General features: G+C 51.0%; 1 protein-coding gene across 1 annotated transcript in view; it reads right to left on the bottom strand.

The window, feature by feature from the left end:
• EEIG1 (estrogen-induced osteoclastogenesis regulator 1) overlaps nucleotides 1-16360 on the bottom strand; it is a 662295-nt gene that overhangs the window by 18717 nt on the left and 627218 nt on the right. The gene's annotated exons all lie outside the window — the stretch shown is intronic.

Genomic DNA, 16360 nt, shown 5'->3' with positions numbered 1-16360 from the left:
AATCAAATTGCTGAATATAGGACTGCCTTACCAAAGGCCAAATCCTGCCCATGGATGGAGTCCAAGGAATAGTGTCTCACAAAAGTATAGACAGAGGCCCATGTGGCTGCTTCGCAAATATTGTGAATCGGAACACCCCTCTGTAGAGCCATGCAGGCAGCCACACCCCTAGTAGAGTGAGCCTGTAAGCCTACTGGAGGGTCCTTTCCTGCCAAACGGTAACGCTCAGAGATCGTCAAAATGGTCCACCTGGACAAGGTCTGCTTGGAAACAGCCTGGCCTAAATGCCTTCCAGCATAACCAACAAAGAGCTGATCGTCCACTCTGACCCGGGACATCCGTGAGAGATAGAAACTCAAAGCTCTCCTAGGATCCCACCTATGGAGCCTCTCCTTTTCCTTACCAGGATGTGGAGGTGAATAAAACGCCGGAGGAATTACCTTCTGGCTCAAATGGAATTCCGACACAACCTTCGGAAGAAAAGAAGGCCGCACCCTAAGGACAACACTGTCCTTATGGAAAACAGTAAAGGGTGGTTTGGCGGAAATGCCTGCAACTCACTCACTCTGCGTGCGGAAGTAACTGCAACTAAAAATACAGTTTTAAATGACAACAGTCGCAACGGACAAGAGTGTAAGGGCTCAAACAGAGCTCCCATTAGGAACTTTAAAACCAAATTCAAATTCCATCCGGGCACCTGGAAAGGCGACGGTGGAAACACATTAGTTAGCCCTTTTAGAAACAGAGAAATAAAGGGATCTTAAAATAAGAACATTCCTCAGACGAGCGCTTAAATATGGACAGCACCGCCAGGTAACCCTTAATGTTACCCACTTGCAGGCCCTTGTGGGCTAAGGAAAGCAAAAAAGACAAACTGAAAGGAATGGAACATTGGAAACGATCCACATTCTGTACCCTGAACCAGTCACAGAACTTTCTCCAACGGCAACGGTACAGGGATTTTGTTGCCGGCCTTCTGGCTGAAAGCAACACCTTCATCATGTCTTCGGGGAGGTCCCAATCCTTATTCCTCAACCTTTCAGGTACCAAGCATGAAGGCTGAGAGACTTGACCTCTGGATGGAGAACTCAATCCCCCTCCCGTGAGAGCAGATCGTCTCGATAGGGAAGACAGCGTGGAGGACAGATGGACATATCTAGAAGGTCCGGGTACCGAACCTCCTCAACACTTGCGGAATGACGGGGACTGGAGGAAACGTGCACAGCAGTGGGAGGGACCACTCCACTACAAATGCGTCCCCTAAGGCTCCTCTTGGAGGAAATTCTCACGAGCAGAATCTCTCGCACCTCCGGTTGACACTGGTGGTGAAGAGATCCACTTGTGGGGTTCCCCAAAGGGCGAAGATCTCCAAAAGAACTTCCTGAGCCAGCTCCCACTCGTGAGAGACTGTGCTCTGCCTGCTCAGAGCGTCCGCCACCGCATTTTCGTCTCCAGCCAGATGAACTGCAGAGATCAAAATTTCCTGCTGGATGGCCCAGAACCAGATCTGCATCGCCTCCCTGCACAACGTGAGGGACCCTGCCCCCCCCTTTTTTGTTGAGGTAGTGCATGGCCACTTTATTGTCCGTCATAATCACGACATTCTTCCCCTGCACAGATGGCAGAAAAGCCTTCGGGGCAAGCCTGACAGCCCGCAGCTCTAACAGATTGATGTGGAGTCTGGACTCCGACGGAGACCAACGACCGCTGGCCGTCAACTCGTTGGCATGAGCTCCCCACCCCGTGAGATGCATCCGGCACGATCGTCACCTCTGGCCATGGTTGCCAAAATGGAGCTCCCTTCATCAGATTGCCTTTGTCGGCCCACCATAGAAGATCCTGGGTGACCGAGGGCAGAATCTGAACGGGATCCGACATCCTGCCGGAGGACTGTGACCATTGCATCTTGAGAGCCCACTGCAAAGATCTCATCTGCAGCCTGGCCTCTGGCACAAGGAAAATGCAGGATCACATGAGGCAGAGGAACCTCAAGAACTCGAACGCCGGGAGACTCTGGGCACGTTGAAACTTGTCCACCATTTGCAGAATGTGAGGAGCACTCAGCTGGGGAGGCTAACACTGCTCCAGGGATGTGTCGAGCACTGCTCCGATGTATTCGAGCCGCTGGATAGGTGTCAAGTGGGACTTCTTTAAATTGAGGGAGCAGCCCAGCTTGTGAAGGGAGTGGCAGGTGACGAACAGATGATCCAGGGCTTGCTCGGGAGAGCGCGCCCTGATCAACCAATCGTTCAGGAAGGGGTAGACGTGAATCCCCCCTTTCCTGAGATATGCTACCACCACCATCAGCTTGGTGAAGACCCCCGGGCGGAGGTCAATCCGAACGGCAGGACCCGAAACTGAAAATGCGAGTCGCCAACCGCGAACCTCAGGTACTTCCTGTGCTTGGGATGAATCTGCACATGAAAGTAAGCATCCTTGAGGTCAAAAGACACCAACCAATCCTGAAGTTGAAGGGCCTGGAGGACTTGAGAAAGAGTGACCATCTTGAACTTGTCCTTCACGAGGAGCTTGTTCAACCAACGCAAGTCCATGATGGGTCTCAATCCCCCGTCCTTTTTCAGAATCAAAAAATAAGGGGAATACCATCCCTTGTTCCTCTCCGCTACAGGGACCAGTTCTATGGCGCCTTTCTCCAGCAGGGATAGGATTTCCTGCGCAAGGAGCAGATCCAGATGCTTCAAAGAGAGCTTCCCCGGTGGATTGTCGTGAGGCCTCTGCCGGAAGGGAAGACAGTAGCCGTGGGCTATGATCTCCGGAACCCACACATCTGAAGTAATGGCACGCCATTCTCCAAGATGCTGCGCAAGTCTGCCCCCAACCGGCGAACCATGGGACATGATCTCATGACTGAGCGGACGTGGCTGCGGCAGTGCCTGAGGGCAAAGAGGCAACTGCCCGAGCGGCTTTGGCACCTCGAGTATCTTGCTTTCCACCTCTGGTACTCCGACAGTGTCCCCTTTGACTGCCAGCTCCTCTCGGTCTACCAAAGGTAGAGTAGTACCGAAAGGAACCTCCCCTCCATTGCTGTCCACTAGGACGAAAAGGCGGAGGTTGACGTACTGCAGCGCTCAAAGACTTTGCTGCAGTTTTGAAGGTCTGCAACCTCTCAAGGCTCTCGTCAGCCTTGCTGCCAAACAGATGAACTCCATCAAAGGGCATGTTCAGAAGCCGGGATTGCACAACAGGAGCAACCTCCGACTTCCGCAACCACGCAAACATGTGTATCACATTGCTCGCAGCCATGGACCGGCTAACACAGTCTGCCGTGTCCAAACCCGACTGAACGGGTTTGCACATGGCATCCTTGCCGTCTTGCACGAGAGCTAGAAAACCATCCCGTTCTTCCCCCTCGGGAATATGCTCAGCCGCCAAAGATGCACAGTTCCACAGTGTGAGTGAATCTCGCCAAGGCACAGGTGGAGTTGGCCGACTTCAATGCCATACCCCCAGATGAAAAGACCTTCGCCCAACCATCAAAGCGCTTATCGTCCCTATCAGGAGGTATGGTAGGGTATGCATCCTGCTTCGAAGGGGCCGTAGCCGCCTGCACCACCAAACTCCCCAGAGTAGGGTGTGTCGATAAGTAGCAGGGGTCACTATTGGCTAAGCAGTATTTTTTCGGAAGCGACTTATTCACTGCCGGGAGATTCTCCGGAGCAGTCCAAGCCGCCACCACCCTTCTTTGCAAAGCCATGTGAAATGGCAACACCGGGTCAGTGGGTGGACCTTGGTCCAGGATGTCCGTCAGATGATCCTGATCAAAATCAACAAGTGGAGCAGACCACCCCAAGTATTGGGTCACCCTTGACATGAGACGCCTATAGGAGGATACGGCATGCGTCACAGGCTCAGGCCTGCCAAACTCCACCTCCGGGGGTGTGTCAAGACCATTGGCGTCATGCAAGGACTGACAGAGTTCCTCCATCTGACTGTTCCCCCGACAAAAGGTCATCAGGGAAATCAGGAGGCACAACCATCTCCTCATCAGACCCTTCCTCCACCTCTGAAATATACTCCAAGGGTTGGAACAAAGCCAATATGGGAGAAGGAACAGAGTAGGGCTCAAAAGCAGGCCTCACCGACTTACTGAGAGCCTTCCTGAGAGGTTCCACAGCCCTCCGGGGCACCTCCGGCGAATCGAGGGATCTGCGTCGACAACTTCTTCGAGGGCAGGGTCCCGAGAGCATCCCTCGATGGACACGGCGCCGATGAAGTCGACGACTTCTTCGAAGGCGGAGCCCCGAGAGCATCCCTCGACGGACACGGCGCTGATGCCTTCCTTGAAGGCTTCACATGTTCCGACGGTTTCGATAGCGTCGAGGACCTGGACCTGGCACAGCTATGGCGATCGCCCTTGTCCGAGCGGGACCTCGATGGCTCCTGATGATCGCGCCGACCGCCTGAGCCCGAAGGCGTGCGAGTGGTGGACCGAGCCCGTTCCCTGCCAGCTCCTTTCGAAGGCGCGGCCGGAACTGTGCCTTGCGATTCAAAACTCGCCATCTGCTGGCGGAATGCATCCCATTCGGCCGGCGACGAAGAGTTGGTGGGACAAGTCAACCGTCTGGCGGAGTCCTCGGACGGGGAAGGCGACCGGTGACAGCGCTTCCTAGAGTGCCTCGGAGAGGCAGAGGAATGGCTGGAACCACTCTGAGACCCCCTGGATTTTCGCCGACGTGGAGAGTTGCCTCTCAAGTCATCGGTCGAAAGCCCAGCAGACTTTGATTTATGGGTCTTAGACACCCTACCTACCTTTAATTTCTTCTTACGTTCCTGCAAGTCCTTAGACGTCAGGGACTGACAATAATCACAGTCGTCGGTGGCATGACTTTCGCCGAGGCACCAGAGGCAGATGTCATGCGGGTCCATAATGGAAATTTTCGAACCGCAGTCCCGAAATTTTTTAAAGCAATACTTCGGGGTCGTAGAAGAAGACAAAGACATTGCTATCGAAGAGAAGAATCGAGTGCGCCGAGATTCCGAAGCAAACACGTTTGCGGAAAAAATGGAACTGGGGCTACGGGTGCCGTGCGTCCTATATATAACATCCGGTGATGTCTACCCTTGACGGAGGCCCTGGCGGGACAACGGATCGACGTCATCGATGCAGAATGCCCTCTGCCGAAAACTTTCTGAAGCAGCACAGCTGTGGTAATTACCCGTCATAGATGTGGAATACGTCGGAGGACACAATCCCCTCGAAAGAACATTATCAAAAGTTAGTACCTGGAGGAGGGAAGAGAGTGAGGAACAAACACCTAACAAAACAGGCATCTTGACCAGGCAAGAAATCAAGGCAATAAAGTTGAACAATTGTGAGCAAAGCTACCCATGTAGCGGCCTGACCGATGCCAAGGACAGGGAAGGCAGAGGTAGCCACCAGACCCCTTGTGGAATGAGCCTGAAGACATGGAGGCACTTTCTCTTTTGCCACAGCATAGAGCTCTATAATGCAGAAAACAATCCACTGGAATCGGGTCTTGTGGTAATTGCCTCACCAATCCAAGCCGCAGCAAAGCTAACAAAGACCTGGTTTACTTTACGGAAATATATTCGAGACAAAGTAACTCAGGGCCCTCCAATCTACTGGGAAAAATGTAACTTTGGTATGCCGGAATGTCAAACCCTTGAAGTTACCTACTGCTCTGAAAAAGAAAGAGTGAGGTTTCACCGAAAGGGGCCAGAGCTCACCAGGAAAACCACAAAGAGTGGGCAGACAGAGAGCATGAGTGCAAGTCTCAAAAGGGCCACCATCAAGAATGTGAAATCAAGATTTAAATCATGTAATCCTCACATGTTTTAGATTAGGCATTTGGACCCCAGAAGCTGTTGTGCTGGGCTGAGGCAGGAAGAAAGGAATCGTAGCTGGCTGTGTAAGAAAGGAGAATTCCAAAGGGACTCACTTTGCAATGCTCTGCCAGGTGTAGAAGAGGGAATACATTTTGTACAGACTTTGAAAAAGAGCAGCATGACTGAACTTGCCACTTTTATTTGAATAGCTCTCAATAGAAGGGGTGCCCCCTTCCAGCTGCCCCATATCTGGCAATGCCTTGAGATATCCCACTTGTTCACACCAGTAGACCTGGCCTTGTTGGGGACGTGGCCTGGTGTGCCATGAGACAACATGGTCGTCTGAGTGCTTCCAGAGATACTGGTGGTAAATGGCCTGATTATACTTTCAGACCTGCATTCCTCCTGCAACCTTGAACAAACGATTGCCAACACTGCAGATGCACCGCCTGCAGACTCAACCCGGGAGGTGCGGTACCATTGTAGCAATGTTGCTGCGATGCTGCATGGTCTGAGGAGCAGAGAGAGCTGAATGCCGACAGGCATTAATGCCGACGGATGCTGCAAGGGCGGATCAGCCTGGCGTCCTTCCGATGGAGAGAGGGGCCGAAGACACTTTATGCTCTGCCGTGTCCCCATTGGTAAGCGTGGCGCTGGTAGGAGGATACAAAATGGTGACTCCACCGGTGAAGCAGACAGTTTTCCGGTGTGAGCCGTCCCGGCTCGCTTCAGCGAGCTGCGCCTCCCCATTGACATCGGAAGAACAAAGGCAAATGGGCGATGCAGCCACTTATAGGCACCATGAAACCCAGATGGTGGCCGAGGAGCCTGGAGCACCGTTCCGATGTGGAGAAGAGCTGCGTGGCCCTGCCGCCTGTGGCCCCATCGGAGGGATCTGCCCCTCTTTCTATGATAGCAGCAATCTGAGGGACCTATTGTGAGGGTGCAGAAGTAAGTCTCTGATACAATGGTGGTATGCTTTTGGGTAGAAACATTTATTATATGAAAAAGGGTTGGACAGATACCTCTCTGTACCTAAAACTAAGAGGGGGTTCCCTGCCTCTAAGAAAACTAAGGAAATTGTCAGAATGTCCAAATTATAAAGTCTGTCCACTGTTGTGTCTCAAAAAGCCTGTGTCCCTAACACCAACAACCTAAACTAACTGTGCAAGGATGATCTCTTCCTAGCGTAAAGTGTTCTGTGTAAGTCCAACCAACAGAAAGGTCCCCAGTCCCTTGGATAACAACAAGAGGCAAAAATGAAGAAATGTTCAGAACTGTAGGACTCCAAGGTTTGGGTCATAGTCCTTTCCCCTAGATTCCTCCCTATAGTGTTTCTCTCCTTTTGGGGCCTCTCAGGCCTGTACTTTCTTATACAAATGTCCACAGGCAGTTCACAAGAATATGCTTATGTTTCTCTGTTTATCCCACAAAAATTTCTTATAAAACAATTTAGTTATTTTTCAACAAAATAATAACTCGACGGGATGCTTCATGGCACACAGCAGTTTCTGCCATTGACCATTTCTGGAAATCCCTAAGCCACACGCCTATCGCTGGGCCATTGCGTGCTTTCCACCCCATTGCTATCCTGCGCTTCGCTAAGATGGACGCTAGATCTCTTAACTTACTCATATGTCTCGCATGTTTTGGTCTCAGAAAAATTCCAAGCAAGCACGCCTTGGAGGAGAACGAGTCTGGCGACAAGCCTACCTTAGTTAGGACCTGGGCCACTCCCTCCCAATATCGGCGTAAGTCTGCACAGGCCCAGAACATATCTATCAGGTCTGCATTGATTAGGACGCATTTCAGGCAGGCTTGTTCTGTTGCTTTACTACGTTTTGCAATGTTCTTTGGGGTTAAGTATGCTCTATGAGTGACATAATTGGATCAGCTGTAGTTTTGCATTCCTGGACACTTTATGACACCCCATTGTCCTATTCCAGCTGCATCTGACAGCTGCTCCAGCAAAACGCATTCCCACCTCCGCCTGATCTGTATAAAGTTGTTATCGGGCCTCGCCATCAGTACCTCATATAGTCTTGATACGGCATGTCCTCCTTTGGAAATGTCATAGAAAGTTTCTATCGTTTCATCTTCTACCAGTACTCGCACTGGTCCTGGCCATTTAACTTTTATACTATGAAGAAGTGAGGCATAGGTTATGTGTTGCCCCTCCCGTACTCCGAAGTGACCTCCCCAAAGGTCATCGGTCTTCCCTCTCTCAATATATCACCTAATGTCACTACCCCACTAGGCCCCCAGTGTTTCCTAACATTCAGCCTGAGTTGTACATCTTCACTCTTTAGTGTTACCAATGGGATATGAGGAGAGTAGGGCGTCTCCTTGCCCAGAAAGCGGCAGGCTCTTTGCCACATCGTCATGCCAAGCCTCAGCAGCAGCGGGGGCTTGGGGTCTTGTGATACCGTGGTCCACACCATCTCTTTCACAAAAAATGGGGTGCATGCCAATTGTAGCAACTCAGGGTCCTGGGTCTGTTTGTCTGACAGCCAGTACGTGGCAAACTGTAGTTGGCACGCCACAAAATATGCCTCAAAATCCAGCACTTTTATCCCTCCCTGTTCGTATGGCCTCTAATTTCTCTAGCAACATTCTACATCTCGAGTTGTGCCACAGGAAGCTACGGCAAATAGTGTTGAGTGTCCTAGCAAAGGCTTAGGGTATATTGTATGCAACGTTCGTGAAGAAAATGCAGCAACCTCAGAAGCACTATCATTTTCAACGGCGCAGCCCTTCCCATTAATGAAAGCGGCAGCATGGCCCAAAATTTCATTGAGTACTATATTTTATTCACCGCCTTTAATGTGTTCTTCGCATGTTCTACCTTAGGGTCGTGGAAGAGGTCTACTCTGAGGTACTCGACTGTCTCCATTTTCCATTTAATCAGTAACTTTGGTAACACTCCAGGGTTTTCCCACGTACCCTTCGAGGGGGAATAAACAGAACATCTGTGCATTTATTGTACTCCCAGAAAGGTCTGCATAGCGCTCCAACACATCTAGTATGTATTCTACATTAGTTTCTGGTTTGTGTAGGTAAAGAAGCATATCGTCCGCGTACAGGGAGACCAAGTGAGTACTGCCCCGTATTCTGATGCCTGCCTCATGATATTCTTTTCGTAAATATACTAACGGTTCTAAGGCCAATATAAATAACACAGGGGACCAAGGACAGCCCTGCCTCATACCCGTGCTTAACCTCCATTGTTCCGATATAGTGGTGCCTGCCTTTACTCTAGCCACTGGGTCACTGTACAGTAGCTGCAACCATTTAATATACGTAGGACCCATGTCACCACTGCTAGTCGCCATGGCCATCTGACTGCGTCAAATGCTTTGACCGCATCCAGCGCGGTTCCTGCCATAGGTTGGCTGCTGTCTTGGGTATATTCAATGACATGATGCAGCCGGCTTAGATTGCATGTGATATTCCTATTTGGGACGTAGCCTGACTGGTCTGGGTGCATTAGTTTGTGGATTACTGGTTTCAACCTGTTAGCCATCAAAGCTGTCAATATCTTCCAGTCTTGGTTAAGCAATGAGGGGGGCCTAGAAGATTAGCAATCAGCATCAGGTTTGTTAGGCTTCAGTAATGGGACTATAATTGACACTTTCAATTTGAGGTGCAAAATGCCTTTATCCAATGATTCATTTAGCAATATCCGCCATGTCCGGGTAATCAGTCTCATCAACTTGGGCAGTCTGCTCCACTTCCGCCTTGGCCTGCTTACCCCCTACTATGAGCTATAAGACCTCGTATGATTTAGCCCCGGGTGCCTCTGCGTGTTGTGACGTACTCTTGCTTGGCAGGACCCTCCAAGCGTCAGTGATCTGCAGCTATAAGCCTATCGCCTTGCTTGACTCCTGAATGGATCCTCAGTTTTACTGCATGCCACCCCGTTATGTTCTCTCAGATGGGGGGGAAAACAATGTGACATCCGTTTTTGGCTGCTTGGGTTTCACACTCTGCTACCCGGGCACAATGCCAGCATCTTTCACATGGTTCTCTTTGGTCTGCCTCAATTTCGTGCCACTTAAGCGTCTATTTCAAGTGTTCCCATAAAGCTGCAGGCTTCCGATCCATATCCTCCCTGAACCACGCCCTTGCTTAGGCCCTCGGCTGTCTATCCACGAACAGCTGTCTTCCTTTCTGTGACCCTGTGACACACTTGCAGCTCCCCTCTTACTCAGGCGTCACTAGCCCCACGGCAGTCTGTACCAGTGTCCGTGCAGTTGTTGGTGGTGTTTCTGGGTACACTAATGTTCTCCTAGCCAAGCCAGCCGTAGATCTGCATTGATTGCTGCTGCGGTGTCAGCAGTCTCTACAAGATGTGTAGAAACCGTATTGAGGGGCTCCTTTATTTATTTATATTTAAATTTATATAGCGTGCAGTGGCCCTGGGGCATCGTTCTCAGGCCGGTTTCCTCACTACCAGCGCCATCGGACCGCAGAATCGATGCACTTTATTCTTTAGTGGCCACACAGTCAATCCTATTCAGAAACTGGCACCACTACAGCCCCAGGGCCGCCAACATCCCTAAAGAAGGTTCACCAACCACTTCTTCCCTGCCTTGACAAAGACTCAGGTCGAAACACTTGTTGGCTTTCTCACATGCACCTAGCGCACTCTGTGCCAGGACTATGGTTACCTTCAACCATATATAAAAATCAAGGTGTTGTACACAACTGTGGTGTCCTTGACATCCTTCTACTAGCAACAGCAACCATGGTTGTTACCAATTTCCAGCGCCACTACTAACCAGGTTTGCTTACCCACCAGCATACTGTTTCCTCACTGGTTCGTCCTTGCAAGTGTGAGGTCTGTTGTTCAGCTGCCACAATGGTCCGCCGACGCATTACAAAATGGCCGGCTTCCCCCTTGGTCCGCCCATCCACCGCAGCCTGTCTTTGTGCTTTATTCATGCATGCAATATGCTTTCCCTGCCTGCTTCCCTTGCGGTCCGCCTGTGTGTATTTAACTGGGGCCAGCTCCCCCTATGGCCCGCTCCCTCTCAGCGGCCGGGGAAGTCTATTGCTGAAGTCTGCCACATGCATCTTAGGCAATCATAATAATGCGCACACCTCCGGGTCCATTAATTGTCCCGATAAGGAGGTCAGGTGCCTTTTGGGGTCGCGCTTAGGCTCGCGGTCAGGATTACACCTGCCCAATGCTTGCGCCTTGTCCCGCTTACTGTGGACGCGGTCGGTGGCTCTATACACCACGTGCCATCAAACGATCCAGGGCAGCCACTGCTGCGTTTTTCCTCAGCTGTCGGCCGGCAGCCTGGGTCTTCCTGCAAGGGCCGGTACACCTCCCGGGCGTCTCAGACATCAGGATCCCTATGTCCTTTTCACCAGCTGCTACGGCCACAGTCCTCGTCTCGGCTCATGCCGCTGCAGTCGCTTCCATTTCACTCTTCTCCGATATTGGGATATATCCAGTGGTCGAAGTGTACAAAAAGAAGTAGTGGAACTATGTTCCCTACTGGCCTGCACCGCTCCCCACAAACCCCATCGCCACACACATTTCCACGCACAATACAAACCCCAAAATACATGCTCCTGCTGTTTACAGGAACACTCAGTGCAGTGCACTGAAAGTGAACGTTTCAGCTTCTTCCTACACATTTATTTTAAAACGAAACCATTCCGGAACTGTTTCTTTTTAAAATAAAAGTATAGGAACAGTAAAACTTAATTAAAAGAAGTAGAAGAGCACCGCTCCCGATCACTCCCGCCCACTTCGACCACTGGATATATCCTTTCAATGCTAGCACCTTTCAATTTGCTGTGAGGAGCCATTAGGCGCCCTGCTCCTTTGTTCCTCATAACCGGAGCTCCACCTCGCGGTCTCCACCATCTTAGTTTCGCCTCCCTGTGCCCACCCACCAATTTCAATGAGTTTGCACAGCGATATCTCAGCCATTTTCATATTGTGTTGCAAGCAGCTGTGCACAGCACCTTCATGTATCTGCTGGTACTACTACAGATGCTCCATTATGCGTCAGCTTGTATTTCTAAGTCTGGATAAAAACGGATCAGCAGGAGCCACCAGATTTATGTTCTCACTGCATGGCTGCTAAGCCACGCCCGCCTTTGTCCCACCACCTTGGCATACTTTTGGCCAAGCGTAGGATTTGTTTGCACAATGTATTCTTCACTTATTTTGGGTGCGGGCCCCAGACTCACAATATTCAAACCAGCTTGGTATACTCTCCTGCCAAGCCTTTGTCCTCTCAAGGACTGTCCCTTTTTGGGTGCAAGTCCCAGACTTGTAACATTCACAGTTGCTTGGTTTACTCTCCAGCCAGACAACAGTTGCAATGTGTACCATCTCTTTTTGGGAGCGGGTCCCAGACATGCAATATTCTGTTTGGCTTTGTTTGTTTCTCAAATGTGTGCACGTCCCAGACTCACTACATTCCCAGGGTTCCAGACCCTCTTGATCTGGCATCCGCCTTCACCACCTTGTGCCCCCATACCTCCAGCACCACTCGGGTGACCTGCGTATATGTTTGCTTCCCTCTGGTAGGTACCAGCATTTCTCCCCGGCGCTGCGTCCTCTCTCATGGACGTTCACCGGCGCTCTGAATGCCCAGAGGTTTCACATGGCAACATCCCAATCAGTCCTTGCTTCTTGGACCCTGCTCGGCTTCTCCTACTCTGCTCTCAGTTTCCCCTCCAGCTGGCTAGCGACCCTTTTGCTGTTACAGGGCTCGCCGGATTCCTCCTTGCGGATAGCTCCCCCATTGCATTTCAAACTCCACTGTTGGAAAAGGGAGTTCCTCTGGTCCAATCACATTCGCTGAGAAGCTAGACCACTCACTCTGCTTCTCCAGGGTGATCCTTGGACTCCTGACCATCTTCTCAGTCGTTGAGGAGCTAGAGTGCAAATTCTGCTTCTCCATGGTGATCCTTGGACTCCTGATCATCATCATCTTCTCAGTCGTTGAGGAGCTAAAGTGCAAATTCTGCTTCTCCGGGGTGATCTTTGGACTCCTGGTCATCATCTTCTCAGTACAGGTCATAGAGTCAGATGGAACATACTTTGCACTTTCTAACTTTTGAATCTTGTCAAGTAGATTAGGTTGGCCTACTTGACAATAACAGATAATGGCCTCATCAAAAGAAGGGAGGGGAGGATTGGAGAAGGGTTTAGGTGTACTAATGCAGGGGCAAACCGCGTTCTCTGAACATGGTTGCCGCTTATCCCATAAGAGAGTACTTTCCCCATGTGATCCTCCCTCTGGGCACCACCCCCAGAGGGACTATTGTACTATGGACACATCGCCCTGGCCCCATGGGAAAGGTCTCGACTTAGGGGAGAAAGGACAACGTCCTTGGATTCGCCACACTATACAGACTGTCATTAGCAGCAAGGAAACATAGCAGAGGCCTTGCCAGCCATGCTCTCTGACCCAGATGGGTCTAACGAGCGTGCAACTCATAAAGGAAAGCCGTGGCAACATGGGAAATAAAGTCAAACCATGAGGCACAGCTCCTGCTCCTGAAACTAGAAGGTGACTGACTCGGCAGGTGCCTTGCAGCCCGTCCTTTACCCACTCCCTGCATCCCGTTTGGACCCTGGTGATATAAGGGACTCTCCCGTGCCAAGGTGAGCCTAAACCTATATTTGGAAATAAAAGCTGGACACTGGCTTCAGTTGAAGCAGTAACTTTCCTGGATAAGGATCTTTGCTACTTAGTCCTATACAAATGCAGCATCGACCCTCACGCTGCACCTGGGCTAGATTACTCAGCACTGAAGACTGAAAGGTGGTGGCCCTCTCTCCCAGTCACTACAATACGTTGAGAGAGGCATTTGGCCTGGTGAGCTACAGGATGGTGAAAGCGGGAAAAGGTCATAAAACCTCAGACACTGCATCATTGTTCCAGGCACAGGATAGAGGGAAGAAAATAGTTAATTGCGGTGATTCAGGTTCACAAAGCCAAGACTCTAGGGGATGAGTCCCAATGGGCCACAAAGTCAGACCTACAACCTTGGCTGGCCGAAATCAAAAAGATGATCCAGGGAAGTCTAGCAGAGATGCCACGTAAAATATCTTCGGTGCATAAATGGTTGGATGAATCTGAGCGACCCATCAAAGAGGCTGAAACTACCCTGTGTGAACAGTAAAAATGAAGTGAGTGAATGGGAACATCGAATCGAAGCGCTAGAGGATAAAACAGACCTACTAGAGTCAAAGTATGAAGATGCAGAAAATCGCTCACGCTACAATAACTTGCGCATCAGGGGTGTCCCAATAAATAAAGCAGATCAGGAACTAGGAAGCTATGTAAAAGACCTCTTTTGCCAGATCCTAGCCACTTTGTCAGACTAAGAAATAGAACTGGACAGAAAGCACAAGGTCTGCCCAACTGGACTACCCCGACAAGGCCTCATCCCAGACTTCCTCATAAGAATCCATTTCTACACGCTTAAAGAGCGGATTCTGGGTAAAGCGAGACAGCTTGAAGAAATACATTTCAGAGGGTCTTCAATCTCAATATAGCAAGACCATGCAGAAGCAATGCATGGCAAGCACAAAGCTCTTAAACTGATGACAGAGTGGCTTCGGGAGAAATGATAATTTTCTTTCTGTAGTGGCTAACGTACTCCTAGTATTTAGTCCCCTTTCCTCCAACTGCATGGGCGTCCCTGGCTAGGGACGGAACCTTTTTCACCAGAAAACACCTTATTCCCCAATAAATTTAGAGGCAGACAGGGGGGCGCCCCTGGGAGCATGCGCTCCTCTAACTCTGCCCACCGGCGCCACACCTCAGTACCCATAGACACGTCGACAATATTACCATTGCCTAGTGACACCAGTTTTATTGGGGGGGTGGTGGGACATATGGAGGGAAGGGGACTAAGGACTAGGAGTACGTTAGGCACTACGCCGAGTAACTTCTAATTACTCCTACGTCCCGTTCCCTTTCCTCCATACTGCATGGGCGATTACAACTGAATGTAGCCCCACAGTGGAGAGGAGAACCTCCCTAAGTGAATAGGTTCCTGAGAACCGCTTGTCCGAAAGCCGCATCAGATCTGGAGCCGGCATACAAACAGTAATGCTTGCAGAAAGCCGAAGGGGTGGCCCAGGTGGCCACCCTGCTTATGACCTGCCACGGCACCTGTCTCTGGAATGTGACCACCGTGGCCTTGGCTCCTACAGGGTGGGCATGCATGTTCGCTGGAAGTGGTTTGTTCTGCCGCTCATATGCCTCCTTGATGGCCAAAACCATCCATTTTGCTCGAGAGGCCTTGGACGCCTGATAACCCGGCCTTGACCGGCCAAAGGTGACAGAGAGCGTCCCACTTGGGGAAGCTCTTGGTCCTGTCCAGATAGAATTTCAGAGCGCGACTGACATCCAGACAGTGCAAGACCCTTTGAGCATCATCCTTGGGATCAGCAAAGAAAGTAGGTAACAATATCTCATCATTTAGATGGAAATAAGAGACTACTTTAGGTAGGAACGCAGGGTGTGTTCTCGGGACCACCTTAGCTCTGTGAAAAGTAGTGTAGAGTTCTGAAGCCACCTGTTCCTGGATCTCGCTAACCCTACGCGCAGACATAAGACCCACCAAGAGGGCCGTTTTAATGGTGCAAGCCTGATGTCCGCAGACACCATTGGTTTGAAAGGTTTCTGTACCAGGGCACCCACCACTACAGTGAGGTCCCACAAAGGGGGTGGTTTCTGGATGGGCGGGTAGAGCCTGGTGAGGCCCGCCAGGTGTCATTTAACCACCGGGTTGGAGGAGGAGAAGACCTCCACAGAGTTCCTCTAGGCTCCTATAGCTGCCAGGTAGGTGCGGCATGTGTCTATCTGCATCCCTGAGTTTGCAATGGCGCAGAGAAGGAAAGCACATCGTCCAACGTGCAAGTAAGGGGGATCGATCTCCTTAGAGCCCGCCCAGTGACAGAACATGGTCCATTTACTTTTGTACTGGCTCCTAGTAACATGGCTCCTAGAGCCCTGAATGATGTCTAAGTTAGCCTGTGACAGGCCCAGATGCTTTAGTGTGACCTGCTCCGGAACCACGCTGCAAAGGTGAGCTGGGCCCAGCGGCAGGTGAATGGGTGGCCTGTCCGAGAGGCTGAGGAGCTCCAAGAACCATGGTCTCTCCGGCCAACACCGAGCTATCTGAAGGATGCAGAGGTGACACGATTCTCTTATTTTGCAGAGCAAACTGTGGACCAGGGGTGTGGGAGGAAATGGATATGCTGTCAGGCTGTTCCACTGTATTTGGAATGTGTCGCCCAGACAGCCGGGGCCCTGCCCCTGCCAGGACGCGAGCTGTGGGCACTTCCTGTTGCGGCAGGTGGCAAAGAGATCCACCCGAGGATGTCCCCATCTGCTGAAGATCTAGACCAGGACCCGATCGTTCAACTGCCATTCGTAATTGTCCGCTCCCAGTCTGCTGAGCCTGTCCACCTCCAGGCTGGACTCCCCCAGGAGGTGGATTGCACTCAAGTAGATGTTGTTCACCAGGGCCCATGCCCACATGCTGACAGCCAGACCGCACAGCG

Source organism: Ambystoma mexicanum, chromosome 8 (genome assembly GCF_040938575.1).
Source record: "Ambystoma mexicanum isolate Mex_15411 chromosome 8, UKY_AmexF1_1, whole genome shotgun sequence".
NCBI lineage: Eukaryota > Metazoa > Chordata > Amphibia > Caudata > Ambystomatidae > Ambystoma > Ambystoma mexicanum.
Note: the sequence above shows the minus strand (reverse complement) of the source record. Positions and strands in the feature narration are given on the sequence as shown.